This window comes from Accipiter gentilis, unplaced genomic scaffold (assembly GCF_929443795.1).
Source record: "Accipiter gentilis unplaced genomic scaffold, bAccGen1.1, whole genome shotgun sequence".
In the NCBI taxonomy this organism is placed as follows: domain Eukaryota; kingdom Metazoa; phylum Chordata; class Aves; order Accipitriformes; family Accipitridae; genus Astur; species Astur gentilis.
Genome location: NW_026061188.1, coordinates 707,953 through 723,150, shown reverse-complemented (window position 1 = coordinate 723,150; position 15,198 = coordinate 707,953). Strand labels below are relative to the sequence as shown.

Below are 15,198 nucleotides of genomic sequence, written 5' to 3'. Positions count from 1 at the left end.
GGTCTGGGAGAAGAACCTTGGCTTCATTATTCGAGAATAAAGAAAGCACCCAACAAGAAACTGGAAGTCTAAAGAAACTGTCCCTTTAAAACGGAAAATCTATAAGTAAGTTTCACGTTATCTATTTGGGAAAACAGTTGTGTAAAGTTTATAATGTTGGGGTTGCTATTAGGAATATTGTCGAGGGCAATAATCTTTTTGTGTGTTCAGAGGGTGTATGTGGGTTTTTTTGAGGGGTTCTAAACATGAGATAAACAAAATGAAACAATTATTGTTTGAGCTATTCATCTTGATATTAACCGGTTTTGTAATTTGAATTAAAAAAAATAATCTAGTTTTGTAACTGATTCAAAGTTTTGTAAAGACACCGAGTTTAACCTCAGTAACAGCCTGCCTTTCCGATTCCAAAGTCAGATGAAAATCTAGTTCCGTGGAGAATACTGACATTGAATTTAACCAAAACTTGAGAAAAGAGGTAGAACAATGAGAATCATTTTAGCAGATTAAATTGGATGGATTTAAAAGGCAATTATTTTTTTTTAAATTTGAAAGAAGGAATTACAGCGTTGTGAATTATAACGTTACCAAACCATCCACCTCACGGACAAAAGAATTAATTTACTCGCCCTTCGGGAGAAACTTGTACAAGCACCCCTCGGGGCTGTCAGCTGCCAAAACCGTAGAGACAAGTGCAAAAAGGAACTTGGGATCATGTTTAAAATATAAAACGATGTTTAGAACTTACTGGAGTTCCAGGATCCTTGTTAGAGCCACCCAGAGTCGGCACCATCTGTGGAAATTTAGACCGGTTTAGACAACCAGAGAAACATCACACATCCTAAACAGAGCTGTATGAAAGTTTGTACTTGCAGCTAGCTCCTCTGACCCCAAACTCCCAAGACCTTCTCTAGTAGCTAAAGCTCTAAGATGGGGGTGTATTTGTAGAAAGGATAATAATACTTCACATGATCTTTGGTCCCCTCTTAATAACGGGAAAAATTTAGCTTGGAGTTGACGGCATTAAAGGACAGGTGAAAAGTTCAGGCTTAACTGCTTGGGTGACTAGTGATGCTATATGATCCACTCACCTCTTCATGAAGGAGAAAAGCAAATCGTGGTCTTGAGACTTAATAACTCTATCCTCTCTCTGGAAGAAATCTCCCTTGTGGCCTCGCTCGCGGGTGGACCTGGGGAAATCGAAAAGATGATACCTGGCAATCGCCAAGTCTTAGAACTAAAATAAGATGGGTATTAAAATCTGTATTTTGACCCCAGTTAACACCTCTTCCACATCAGATGACTCTTGACATCTGTCACTCAGTCAAGGCAGTGCCTGCTGCTTCACTTCACCTTGGTGGTGAGGGGTTTGGTTGCGGGTTTCGGTACCACAGCTGCGGGCCGGGGCTGGAGGAGCCGCAGGTGCGGGCAGTGAGAGGCTGATGGCGACGCCCCCTCCCTGGCAAGGGGGGGGCCGCCGGGGGAGGAGGGGCTGCCGGGGGAGGGGCCGCCGGGAGCCCAGGCAGGAGCGGAGCAGAGCGGAGCTGAGTGGTGACCGGGCTGCGGCTGCCCCGAGGGAGAAGGTGAGCGGGGCCGGGCGCCCCTCGGAGCGCGAACGTCGGAGGCGGGGGTGGCCCGGGGGCGGTGGGGGTGCCCCGGGGGAGGTGGGGGTGCCGAGGCCGAGGGGGAGCCCTGGGGGCTCACAGGGCGGCTGAGAGAACGTGCGCGCGGGGGCGGAGGGGGGGGCGCTGACAGGGCAGCTGAGAGAACGTGCGCGCGGGGGTGGGGCGCTGACAGGGCGGCTGAGAGAACGTGCGCGCGGGGGTGGGGGGTGGGGCGCTGACAGGGCGGCTGAGAGAACGGGCGCGCGGGGGTGGGGGGTGGGGCGCTGACAGGGCGGCTGAGAGAACGGGCGCGCGGGGGTGGGGGGTGGGGCGCTGACAGGGCGGCTGAGAGAACGGGCGCGCGGGGTTGGGGGGTGGGGCGCTGACAGGGCGGCTGAGAGAACGGGCGCGCGGGGGTGGGGGGGCGCTGACAGGGCGGCTGAGAGAACGGGCGCGCGGGGGTGGGGGGGCGCTGACAGGGCGGCTGAGAGAACGGGCGCGCGGGGGTGGGGGCTCACCGGGCCCCCTGGCGGGGCTGCGCAGTCGGCCGGCGGGTCCCGGGGAAAGCCCCGAGGAGGACGGCGGGGTCCGTGTTGCACGCACGGAGCGGCAGCGGGGCCGCGCCGTGCCGGAGCTACCCGGAGCGGCGCTGGGGGCTCGGCGGGAACTGCCGCTGCGCCGGCGTGGGGAGGTGGGGGGGAAGGGAAGCGGCGTTCCCTCGGGGCCAGGCAGCAGGGCAGGCTGCCTCCCGGGGCATGCCGGGAGCTGTAGTTTTCGTGGACTCGGCAGCCGGGCAGCAGCGCGGCTCTCGGGCGCGGCGTAGTCCGACCAGGTCAGACTCGGGAGCGTTGCCGGTTTCGCGTGGTTTTCCGCGGGCTTCCCGCTGCGCCCGCTCCCCGACCAGCCGTGTGGACGCGCCTCCCGGGCGCATGCGCCGTGCTTCGCGTTGGGGCAGCCCGGCGTTCGCTCGCCGGCGCAGGCGCCGTCCCCGTCCCCGGAGGTTTGTGATCTTGGGAAGCCCATGTCCTGGATAGCTGGGGTTGTGGCTTGCAAGCCTGTGACTCCCACCAAGTTCCCAACAAATTCAAACGTAGAAATTGTGCATCAGCCCTCCTCGCCCCCTCCGAGCTGGTCTGTTCTCTGTGGTCACCATTAGTAGCCTCGGTTTCCCACCTGTGGTTCTCCACAAACCCAGAGCCTCGCAGCTCCATGCTGAAGGGAGTGGGGAGCTACACACGGAGAAGGCAGAGGCCCGAGTTTGTCTTTTGGGGATGAGAAGTGGCGAGGAACTGCCATAAATGGGACGCATCCCTGCTTGAGGCATGGCTGTTTCAGCTGTGCACATGGAAAATCCTCAGATACGTTGCATCTAGCCCTCCTTTCCATTGACCCCAGGAGAACTGGCCTCCTGTGTCCCCCAAGTTTATTTACTTCATGCTGCAGTGAAGTGGCTATTTTTCTTCTTTTCTCTGAGGATTTTGTGGATCTGGGCGTGGGAAGGACTGCCTTAATGCTGGCTTTCTCAGCCTACTTCTGGGAAGCCAGGCATATCTGCAGATTAGAGCCGGGGGAGTGGCCCAGACGCCTTTTATTCCTCGGAGGGCAGTGGATTTGGGGAGTTAGAGCAAGGCATGCCTGGATGTTGGTCTCCCTGAGGGGGAGGGGGTTTACAGCCAGATGACTGAAAAGCCTCCCCCAGTCACTTCTGGGGAAAGAGTTGGGGGGTGGCTTTTAATGTACCCACGGTATCGATGTGGCAGGTGAGCATACACCCCCCTCTTGGCTGGGGGATCTTATGTGGACGCCTGCTGAGCCAGGGCTGGAAGCCCCTCTGCACACCCTGGAGGAGCTGGGTGCAGACTGGGGACGTGAGGGCAGTCGTGACATGGACACGGAGCGGCAGAGAGTCCTGCTCTTTCAGCAGTTAACGGTGCTACCGCGTGGTCAAAATCTCAAGTGCACCCGTCCAACTGTGCATTCTCTTTCCTGGGGTTTGTTTGTGGGACAAATAAACTGCCCAGCACTAGATGAGAAGGTTGTCTGCACTCCACCTCAAATCAGGTGCGTCACCTCTCCGTCGGGAAAGAAGTATGGGGCTGGGCATAAAAGGAACAGTAACTCCAACGTCGGGATTCTTTTTGGCTCTGGGCACAGAGCAGGTAACCACAGCGATACAGAGAGGGAAGGAGGTGCTGATGGGTTTGTACCTTGGAGTTACACTGTAGAGGATGATCTGTTCAGGACATCCATGTCATAGAGTAGCTATTGCATGATTTATACTCGTAATCAGGTTCCTACTTGATAGCCTTAACTTTGCGTGGATTGCGTGTTGAACTTTGCAGTAGTTTGTTTGTTTTTACATTTCCTTAAGGTCTAGGCAAAGGTTTAGAAAGTTAGCAGACTTAAGGATAAGCATTTATTACTTTGTCCTGCCACGTTGCCATTTGAAACCCGTTCTGAGTGTTGGTGGTATTCAAGAAATTGGCCGAGATTTAGAGGGTGAATCTGTATCTTTAGGTGTACTGAGCAGAAAAGTACAATGGATCTTTTTAGTTGCCAGATAGCTTTCTTTATCCAGGCGGTCAATTTGTCAAGATCAGGCTGCAGTGTCCAGGGGGCCGGGGAGGGAAGGTTGGTGTTCAAGCTTCTCATTCCTATCAGCGGTGACTCTGCTTGCACCACTAAGTGGTGCTGTGTACATACGCTTAATTAAATCGGGAGCTGCCTGTGCCTGCCTGCTTGTGCAGTTCGGAGCGGTCATTTTAGAGAAGATGTTCTTTTGGCTGCATTTGTTCTCCTGTGATACAAAAACTTGACAGCTGTTGGGGGCAACTAATACTTTAGGAGAATTTCTATAAAGTAAGAAATTGCTGGTTTTATTTTGTCATGATGGGCAAAACAATAACTGATTCAAAATCAGGTCCACTGCAGCTTATGCTTCCGTAACACACCACTCAACTGATTTCTATGCGTAAATGTCTTCGGAGAGGAAGACATTCGGTGCCTGCTGTGACTGTAGGGACAAGCAGTATGGGCTCACAGGAACAGAACATGCTTTGCCTTCCCATCACCAGAAGAAAGAGAGAAAGAAAGAAAAGAGGTGAAGAAGGGTGCTCAGGAGCAAGAGGCTGCAAGGAAGTTGCTGTACATGATCCTTTTGCCTTGCTTTATCTGACAGAAAAGCTGCCTTCTGCTAGTTGGGTCTTGGCTTGAAAGACAAGGGGGAAGAGACTCCTGCCCCTCTCCCAGGGAGTGTGCTACTTTTGACTGGCTTGTTCTGACTATGTGATCTGCAATTACAATATTTAGGTTGCGTGCTGACAGTCTATACCACTGACTCCCTGAATGGTTTTTCATTTCTGTCCCTGCTTCCTTCTCCAGCTTTTTTCAATATATCAATTTAAAAAAAGAAAAAAAATAATAAAAATTTAACCTTACATGAACATCATGTGTTGGCTTTGGCCCCAAACACTTTATTTCCTAGAAATAAGTTGAGTCTTTTCATCAGAATACGTAAAAGATTTCTAGCCACTGTAGTACTATTGTATTGTTTGTTTTTTTAAATAAGATTCTGTCCAGGTTCCAGCATGTGCACTAAATTTCTACTGCAGTAGAAGAGAGTCTTAAGCTGAAGAGAGATTTCATGGTTGGGAGAGAAAAAGAGCAGATCTTGACTCAAAAGTAACTTTTCCAAGGGAAAGGTAAACTCTTTTGTTTCTTTGGGGATTTTTATTCTGATAGCACAAGCATCTTGTTCTCTCAGGATTTTGTTATCTCTGGGAAAAAAAACCTTGGTGTTGTGTCACTTTCCTCCTTCCCTGGTTGTGTTTTTTTTCACTCCTTTCAGAGGAAGTGCTAATACTGTTATAATTTAGGAAGACATTTTTAACTTGTGACTCGGAGGTCTACAGACATCACTGTAAAGACAGTTTCTGTGCATCCAAATGCTGTTAATCCCTTCAAATACGAAATGAAAGATGTGTAACTTGGAGCTGAGATGTCAGATTATTCCAGATGGGTCTGGTTTACTTTGCATTCAGTGTTCCTGTAGCCTGTTGCTTTGGAAGGTACAGGTAATAAGCTTTTCAATTGAATAAATGAGCGGTAGTGGTTTTTTGTTTTCCTCCCCTAGAAATGTAGTGCTTGATCAGACTGCACTGACCTGTAGAAGTTGTGGGCACTGTGGTGTTCTCCAGAATGCTACTTGGGCTGCCACTACAAGTAGGTCATTTAAAATAGTAACCTTAGACCTTAAAAACACATAAAAACTTCACGATGCTTAAAGTATAGAGCAGAGTAGTCATCAGGTTAAAATAACTTCATGCTTATGACATGCACAGTGATGGTTCCTTTCAGGTTTTTTGGTGTTGGTTTTTTTTTTTTTTCTTCTTCTTTAAGATGGCACTGGTTGCAGTGATCTTCAGTTTTACGGCACAGCTAACTGTCTTAGTATGGATATGGTTCCTTTCTGCCTACTATTTCCGTTTACTGGCAGACATAGTTAAGATAGCTCTTTGGAGTTGTGGAGTGCGCGTGTGTATATATATATATGTGTGTGTGTGTGTGTGTGAATGTGTCTGAAAATAATAAGACCTAAAGTCCCCTCCACATCATTAGCTTTCGCTGCCCTGTATTTCAGTGTTACCAAGATTTTAAAGTGACCCAAGTATTGCTGTTGCAAATGTTTCCATGTTTGTCTAACTATTGTGATGACATAAAAAAAAATAAAATCAAAACACTAAATGTTTTATTACTTGCCCTATAACTATATAGGCGTTCCCTGTCTAATATCTATTTCTTTTTTCAGGATTCACTGTGTTTATTTTTTTTTACCCTATGAAACGGAAAGAGATTTCTGGCTTACTGTTGGCTTTTGATAGACGTTTTATCCTTGGGGAATTGCCCACCAATTACTTCATAGAGTTTGGAATTTAACTGAAGGACATTTTGCATGCCCGTGTTCAAATAGCGATGCTAACAGGCCACCATACGGTTCATGTTGATAGCTTTATGGATACTTAAAGGTAGGCAATAGTCTTATTTTTTAATAATGCTTAACCTTTTTCTCTTTGGCATGAACAAGCAAGTCTGCCTGGTTTTGTAGGACTTGCAGCTTTTCCTTAACATCAGACTTTAAAAAGGGGAGAACCAGTAGTATCAGGTACGCAGTTAGGATGGCGATTTTTAAAATACTAAGCTGCGTAACAGTCTCGGGAAGAACATGTGTGACTGGGCGTGAGAGTCTGTGGTACAGCATTACTAACCTTTGCTAAAAAAAGTTTTGAAGAATGAAGCATTTGCTTTATGAACGGTACTTGAGGACGAATTCTGATGCTGCTGCTAAAGTTTATTGAAAAATAGGCACTGATTTCAGTGATGATGCAGGTGTGGTTTCTGTTCATGCCTTAAATCAGAAAAGAAGAGAAGAGAAACCTCCATTTGAAGGAGGATTTTGTATGAAGGGTAATCAAACCAGTAACCTGCTTTAAGAACGACTTTAACATATTTGGAGCATCGGTTAAAGGCAAATAAGTCAAGTTTATCATATCCTCCTACATAAGCTGTGACTATTGAATACAGTCGGCAGTCCGCCTCAGAACTTGCTGGTGTGCAACTGCAGCGTGTTAAGTTGTAAGACTTCACAGCCACGAGCTGATGGGCCACAGTTCTCTCCGAGCATAAAGCGCTGTAAGTTTTAGTTTCTTGCACAGCAGTGACTCTTTTCAACATTAGTAACTATACAACAGGGTAAAAGGCAAATTTAGTGAATAATAATGTGTCATTCTCAGAGTAGCTGTTTGCATTTCACCATGATGCAGATGCTTTTTATAGCAGTTGTGTTGGCACATGTGTTAGAATTCGGTTAATTCTCTCCTGAACTCATTTAAACTTTTGGCTTCAACTGCATCACTGGCAATATGTTTCAGAATAGAATAATTATTTCCTTTAAAAAAAACCGGGGGTGGGGGGGTAAGAAGAAGGGGTGGAGGAAGCGGGGATAAAAAAATCTGTTGTCTGCCAGTGCTGTGGGCTGCTCACTCATTTTTCTGTAGAACTTCTGGGGGTTTTTTGTTGTTGTTGTTGTTGTTCTTCTTCTTCTTCTACCTTAATGCTAATAGGCATTTCTACCTTTTCTACCTTGTTTTTCTACCTAATGCTAATAGGCATTAGCCTATCCTCTGCACCTTTGGTCATTTCCTGAAGTTTGTCTGTAGTTTCCTACATTAGTAGGTAAATGTATCTATTTTACTTTACAGAGTTTTGCTAGTTTTTTAAATTATACAAGAAATTTAAGTCTTGGAACAAATGTCTTTGCTTATTGATTTTTGTGAGTAGCTGCAAAAATCTTATTTATTAGTTGCCCCTTTTAAAATTAAAATAAAAATGAATGCTATGCAAGAAATAGGTTGCAAGTAACTGTTAGGGTCTTACTACTGCTCGCTGTTGAGAGATGGTGGGAAGTGCAGAGAATTTGTGTTAAAAGTTACGGGCATTTTTCAAGATAGTTTTCCAGGTCTGAGGCGTGCTGAAATATCTTTTTCCTATGATAGTGTGTTTAGTTTCGTTGACTTCAGCGGAACACACAGAATACATTGACTTAAACTAGCTGAGAATCTGATGATAAGGTTTTATACTCTACCTAACATAGTGTTGTGATGACCTGTCCCCTGAACTCAAAATTATGTTTGATGATCGTAACAGGAGGCCGGATCTTTGAAAATTATGCTGATAGCGACATTACAGAATCCAGGCTTGTAACTTCACTGGTTTCTTGCAGCCCCTCAAGTTCATGAAGGACAATAAAGACCCATTCTCTTTTGTTCTTGTGCTATAATCAGTGATGGAAGTATGACATTGTCAGTTGTAAGAAGTGGCTTAACTGCTGTTGGAGTCTGCTTTTATGCCTGGAAAACCTGTTGATTTGCATGGGTTTGCACAGCTTGTGCTAATGATATGGCTGGAATGAGACAGGGTCTTGTGTAGTCTGCAAGGGCTGTATATGGTCCTGGTTTATAGCTGGGTGGGAGGGATTGGTTCAAGTTACTTCTGATTTGCCCTATTTAATATCTTAAATAGGAGTGAACAGGGTGATTGGAACAGTTTCATTTTTACAAGAGGAAATTTATAAATCGGTTTTTATCCTGTGTTAGAATTAAGATATGTATTTACTGGAGACGACGAGTCTAGCCTGAACACTGAAACAGCTCTGTTTTGGGCACACTATTAGAACTTTTTTAAAATTTTCAAATCATAACAGTCTGTCAGTTCATGCTTGTTGAGTCTGAGACATTAAGTGATGCCCTTTGAACAGGGAAACATTGCTAATAATTGATATTTGGTTTGTAGACTATACCTTTTGTATGCTCTAAAGTCACCTGTTGTTTCCCTTTCATTTATAAAAGTTCTGTTCGTCAAACCATATAAGCGCATACCTAAATACAGTGTTAAACTTCCTGAATTGCTCTAAACTATTGCGTTGCTGTAAACTGTTTTGGCTGATAAACCTAAGCGGTCAGCTTGGTATTCCTCCATGTATATGTGATTAAGATGCAATAGGTCGGAACAAGTTACCAGGCAACTGCATGCTCCAGCTGCATAGGAGGCACAAAGCAGCTGGCCCGTTCCTTGTAATCAGTGGGAAAGTACAGATTCTCCTGTGACCTTGGTCACTTTTGTCTATAACATATTAGATAAGAGTATTTTGATACTCCTCTCGCAGTGGGAGAAACACTGCTTGTGTCTGTGCAGTGTGTGAAAGTCACTTTACCAAGATGCTTTTATTTCTAAAACCCTTGGGAAAAAACCTCAAAACGGAGTTTTAAAACTTTTTTAATCCAAGGCAAACGTCAGGATTCTCATTCTTACAAAGTATTTTACAATTGTGTAACCTTGTAGACTGTACGGAGAATGAGGATCTTGCATGTGACATACTCAAAAGTTTCATTTTCGGTGTTCTACACGCTTCTACTGATCGCAGCGCCTTTGTTTCCTAAGGGCAACTGGCAACAGACAATGCGTATGGGTTTCAAGGCCCTGTGGAACAGAGAAGGTAGTTTGCCAGTGTTCTTACTGCTGTTGCAGACATTGTTTCAGTGGATTGAAAGTGGCACGTTCCAAGTACCTTTTCCTACCATTGCTGCGTATATTTTTTTTTTTCAATCCAGAAGAATGTTTCCGTACTTCCCTTCCCTTCCCTATAGGTGCATGTTGATTTACATTGCATGCTATTGCAGCGTTCTTAGTCTACCAGTTACAGATTACTCCTTTCAGTTCTTGTGCATTTCTGAATGTGTATCTACCTATACACCTACTAAACTCACATTTATTCAGACATGATATGCGGCTGCGTGGTCCTTTGTTACCGGCTGGGCTGAAACCACGACACACTTGTATGCAGCTTTTTTTTTTCCCCCTTTCTTTTTTTCAGGTCAGTAATTTTGTTTCGAGTGTTCTGTTTCTCGAAATGAGCATTCAGTGATGGAGTTAAGTATTCTTTATTGCAGCGCTGGAAGAACGGAGGATCGCTCCTCCAAATGTGCTTTCTGGCTGGGACTAATTGTATAGGTTAAATACCTGCCTTACATACATATTCATAAAATTTCTGAGAAATAATATACATATTCATTGATTTTCCGAGAAGTCATTAGCATATGTAAATGTCCTTTATGCATGCGTGTTGAAGGTCTTCGTTGGTCTTCTGGAGTCCTCTGGTGGTCTTCCATAGTCTTCCTCACTTGTCCGCTGTTTGAACTTTGTTGTACGAGTTTGCGCAGTACGATCCCCTTCTGGGCCCCACAAACAACTTCTCTGCTTATCACCTAGCTTTTGGCTCAGTCACCACAAGAGACAGAACATATTTTCTTATCAAACAGAATACCTCCTCAAAGAGGGCATGTTATTTTGTCTTATATTACAGACACAGGAATCTTGTGCTTTATGTCCTTGGCTTGTCTACGTAAATCAACTTACAGAGGCAGTTGTTAACCTTCTAACAAATTCCTGAGTCTTTTATTTAGCAATACACTGAGTCTAAACATACGTTCTATTTCTACATCTACTAGGCCTAGTGTCAGTTTCTGCATCAGTTCAGGGGTAGAAAGATGGTTTAATAGTATGCATTGTTTGGGTTTTTTTTTGTTGTTTGGTTTTTTTTTTAGTCTTCATGCATTGTGTTTTCCTGCAATTCCCAACTTTATTGAAGAAGGAACGTTGGGTTTTTAACAGTTCTGCTGTGTAAGTTGTTATCTCTCTTAACGGGACTGATGGTGACATTGTTTAGCAGGGGTTAGGGTGAGCATCTTGTATGTATTTGTCTATGGAGTTTTAGTACTACTGATGAAAGCAGAAGGGCCGTGAGGCACAGTGCCCTTCAGGGTTTGGGGTGCCTTTCCTCATTGCCCACAGAATGCCACGTTGTCCTTAGAATCTTTGCAGCTGGTGGCAGGCCCCTCGTAGATTACAAGGCTTGGGACTTGACTTTCTTTTGTGGGCATGTAGCAGAGCTCAGAGTCTCTGGGGAGCTGTAGGTTAGGGGGTGCCCCCAGAATTTGGGATGTTGCTCAGAAGAGCGGCTCTTGAGGAGTAGCCACTGAAGGGGGTTCAGGAGTGCAGATTGAGGGCAGGAGGTGTCAGGAAGCAGTGGGGTTCCTTTCCTGACAGTTGAGGAGAAGAAAAGGGGTTTCTTAAGTTTTGGGACTGCTGGGGAAAGGGAGGAGGGTTTACCAGCCCTTCTCAGAGGAGTTTTGCAGTTGGATTTGAATGTCATAGAATCGTAGAATGGTTTGGGTTGGAAGGCACCATAAAGATCCTCTAGTTCCAACCCTCCCCCACGGACGCCGTCCGCAAGACCAGGTTGCTGAAAGCCCCATCTGACTTGGCCTTGAATGCTTCCAGGGAGGGAGCATCCGCAGGTTCTCTGGGCAACGCGTTCCAGTGCCTCGCCACCCCTAGTGAGAAACGTCTTCCTAACGCCTAAACTAAATGTACCCTCCTTAGGACTAAAGCCGTTACCGCCTTGTCCTATGGCTGTACTCCCTTGTAAAAAGTCCCTCTGCAGGTTTCTTATAGGCACCCTTTACGTACCGTGAAGTCTGCTATAAGGTCTCCCGAAAAGCTGCATGCCGGTGAGCGGTCCGAGAAGGTGAGGCGGTCGTCGGCCGGGTCGGTGTTGAATAGCAAAGTATTATGGGGCTGCTCGGTTCAGCCTTTACCTTCTGTTGTGGAGGTGCTGTGTGGGCTATCTTTGAATTGGATGAGCGTTTCAGGTGAGCTGTGGATTAGCGAGGAGGAGTGTGGGGCCGATGGCTTCTCACGAGTGCCACGCTAACGTGGTTTCTCTCGGTACCTTAGATACCACGAGTGATGATGGCTGCAGGGTCTGAGTCTGGAATGAGCGGGGAAGTGAACACGGTGGCACTTGTGAGGAGGGGGGAGTTGGGGAAGTAGTTGGCGTTGGCCAGCGGGATGCTTACTCCCTTTTCTGATTTGTTTGTGTTTGTTTTTTTCATTGCAGATGTTGAAAAGCAATGTTCCCCTTGAGGAACATCCCACTTAGCCCGTGTGGTTTTGTGGAGGATGGATTTGGACCCTCAGCCCTCTGAAAGCTAAGTTGAGGGACCAGGCTGAGAGGAAGGGACAAAGCTGGGAATAGCAGGGAGGAGTTTTAAAGTTAGCGCAGGAGAGAGGGCTGTCCCAAAGCAGTCGCCTTTGCGCAGGAGAAGGGAGCGGGTTGCTTTTCAGCACGAGACCCGTGTGTGCCGGGCAGGGCAGTTCCAGCCCGTGTCCGCGGTGGCGTGTAGTTTGTGTAGTCTGTCTTGTGTGCTTAGACCTTTCTCGGGTCTCGATGTCCTTGTCGCGCTTTGCGCCAGAGGAGCGAGGCGTGCGCTTCGGGTGCTGTCCCTAGGGTTTTGAATGCTCTTACTCATTGGCCCGGTGCCAATCGGGTGCTTCTTTTCTTGCGCTCGGAGCTCTAAAGCATGGATCGGTCTTGGCGGGTTCCGGTCAGTGCTCTATGGCAGCATTTTTTTCAGCCTGCATCGGCAGCTCTGCTCTCTAGCCGTCCGTTTTCTCGGAGTGGGACTTCTTCCCCGCATCCTGACATCCTTAGGTCTCGACGCCAGGCTTCTGGCGCATCTGTCGTCTGGGTTTTGACAGTGCTGTCTTGTAACGGGCCGCTCCGTTTGACTCCTCTGGGTCTGCTGTGGAGCCTCCTGGCCTCGCGGTTGCGGCCCCGTAGGTCATCTTGCCCGACGGCGCCTCCCGTCCGGGGGTCATTCTTCTTGCTGAGAGTTTTCTCTCTCGTTGAATCACCTCGTTGGTGGCGTTCCACGTGGTGACGTTCTGCACACGGTGTGCTTGGCTTGGAGCTGCTCTCCCTGGGGGGGTGTGGAGTCAGGGGTAGGTGGAACAGCGATAAGAGTCTACGGGTGAAACGTTGATGTGCCTAGACCGTTTAGGCGAGGGTTGTACAGTCCTCTCGGCTCGAGTAGCCATCAGCGGCCTGCGCGGACAGCCGTGCCGATAGTGTTTCACGGAGACAATTGGAGCCGTGTGGCAGGGGTTGCTGAGGGGCAGTGAAGCGGATTTGAGTCTCTAAGGTGTTAAGACTTGCACGTGATGGGCTCCAAGTTTGGCCCTGGGTTTTTTTGGTTGGTGGGGTGTAGGGTTTAGGGTTACTCCGTGCGGGGCCCGGATGATAGAACACCAGTATGATGATCAAAGTCGCCCCTTTATTGAGCTTAGCTGATCATTCTTACACAACTCTCTAAGTTGTTTAGAAGCTTTGATTGGCTGCTGCACGCAAGCATGTGGTGTCCACGCGCACAAGCGTAAGCGGTGATTGGTTACATCGATACTGTCCACGCGTAGAAACATAAGATACAGTTAGTTATACTCGCTCTGTACACGTGCATACACACAGGATATAATTGGCTATGTTAGAGCATGCAAAACTTGTCTTAGTCCAACTGGTCGAGATAAGCCCCTGAATTGAGGTCGGTTGTGCCAAGTTCCCTTTATCGTGGAATGTGCACCTGTGTTTTTCTAATTGGGATCTTTCTTCTTCTATCTTCTTGTTTGTTCTGTTCAGAGCCTTCAAAGGTGTCTGGAACTCTCTTGCGACCATGAGCTACTTTCAGGGCCAGTAACGAAGTTCCATATAATTGAACCCTACAGTGGGCAGGGGGGTGTGTGTGTTGGGTTTTTGTGTTGTTTTTTTGTTTGTTTTTTGGTTGTGTGTTGTTTTTTTTTTTTGTTTGTTTTTAAAATGACAGGCTGTAGCTGCATTCCAGATGGTCTTTGTAGATGGAATCAAGACCTCTGGAGTTGTGAAGCTCTTGCTCTGCATCCAGGTGACTCATTCAATATGTTTGGGTTTTTTTTTTTCAGATGTGGAGGGACAGGATGTGTCCCACAGAGCGATGGGGGAAGGCAGCAGAGCACTGTAAGGAGTTGAGTCCGTGGGTGGACTCTGAAGGAAGATGCATCCGGTGGCTCTATGAGACTGCTTTGCTTTGCTGTGTTTTGCAGTTTTCTTGCATTGTATTGGTCTGTATTTGCCTTTGCCCTGTGGTGTTTTGTTGTGTATTTTTATCGACTGTCATGTGAGACTGTCTCGCATTGCCTGGCCCTGCATTGTGTTTTGTATTGCAGTGCTCTGTACTTGTATGGATTGCCACCTGAGACTGCCTTGCCTTCTATGGTTCTGTATTGGTTTTGTATTGTTTTGGTCTGTACTTGTATTGACTGTCACGTGAGAGTCTCTTGCATTGGCCCTGTTCTGTTTTGTCTGGTATGGCAAGGCTCTGAGTTGTTTTGCCTTGACTGAGGTAAGAGTACTGCCTTGTATGGCATTACATTTGCATGTGAATTACATGGCTCTATGTTTGTGTGTGTCTTGTATGGCATTGTAGAGGCAGCGTAGAAGGTTTAATGACTTCGGGCTCTTTGCATGCAGAGTTGAGGGGATCGCAATTGGACTGTGAACTAGCATTGAGTAAGGCAGGAACTGGGCAATGGTGTTCATCTTGTTTATGCAGATGCTTTGTGGCAAGTCTCTAGAAATGGTCAAGGCCTTGAGGTCTAAGTAGCAGCGTGATGGGTCTTGGAGCGATCGGTAACTTTGGGACAGCTCTGTGTTTGTGATGCTCTGGTTTTTTCAAGTGTCATGGAGGACACTGGCTGTGAGGATGTGTTATTTTTGGAATAGGTGGGAAGCAGGGTAGGGGAGTGGTGGAGGACTTCTCTCTCGAGGATGAAGTGTCTGTTGACAAGCTTTGTGTGTTGTTTTTGCAGGTGATGACAGGGCACGAGAGGTGCTTGAAAGAACCTTGCGTTTAGGTGACATGGCGCTACGGAGGTTGGACTGTGACACGTGGCACTGTGAAAGCTAATTATCGGGTTGAAAATGCACGGATGGTGGAGATGATGGTGCGTGTTGAAATGTTGGTGTAACGGAAGGGCAGTTTGTGGGGAGGTTGGTTGGAAGGAGGTTGGGCTGGGGCCTGGGTTTTTGCAGGTAGGGTGCTTTTTTGAGGCCCCTGCTGCTGCAGACGGGGTGACGGCCTCTTGAGGCCTGTGGACGGTATGATGGATGAGT

The 15,198-nt window shown here is 47.1% G+C and overlaps 1 long non-coding RNA gene across 1 annotated transcript in view; it reads right to left on the bottom strand.

The window, feature by feature from the left end:
* Positions 1-744: 744 nt before the first annotated feature.
* Positions 745-15,198, bottom strand: part of LOC126037539 (uncharacterized) — a 97,861-nt gene continuing 83,407 nt past the window's right edge. Inside the window, exon 3 of the long non-coding RNA XR_007505739.1 lies at positions 745-790. This is a non-coding gene — a long non-coding RNA (uncharacterized LOC126037539). The remainder of the gene's footprint in view (positions 791-15,198) is intronic.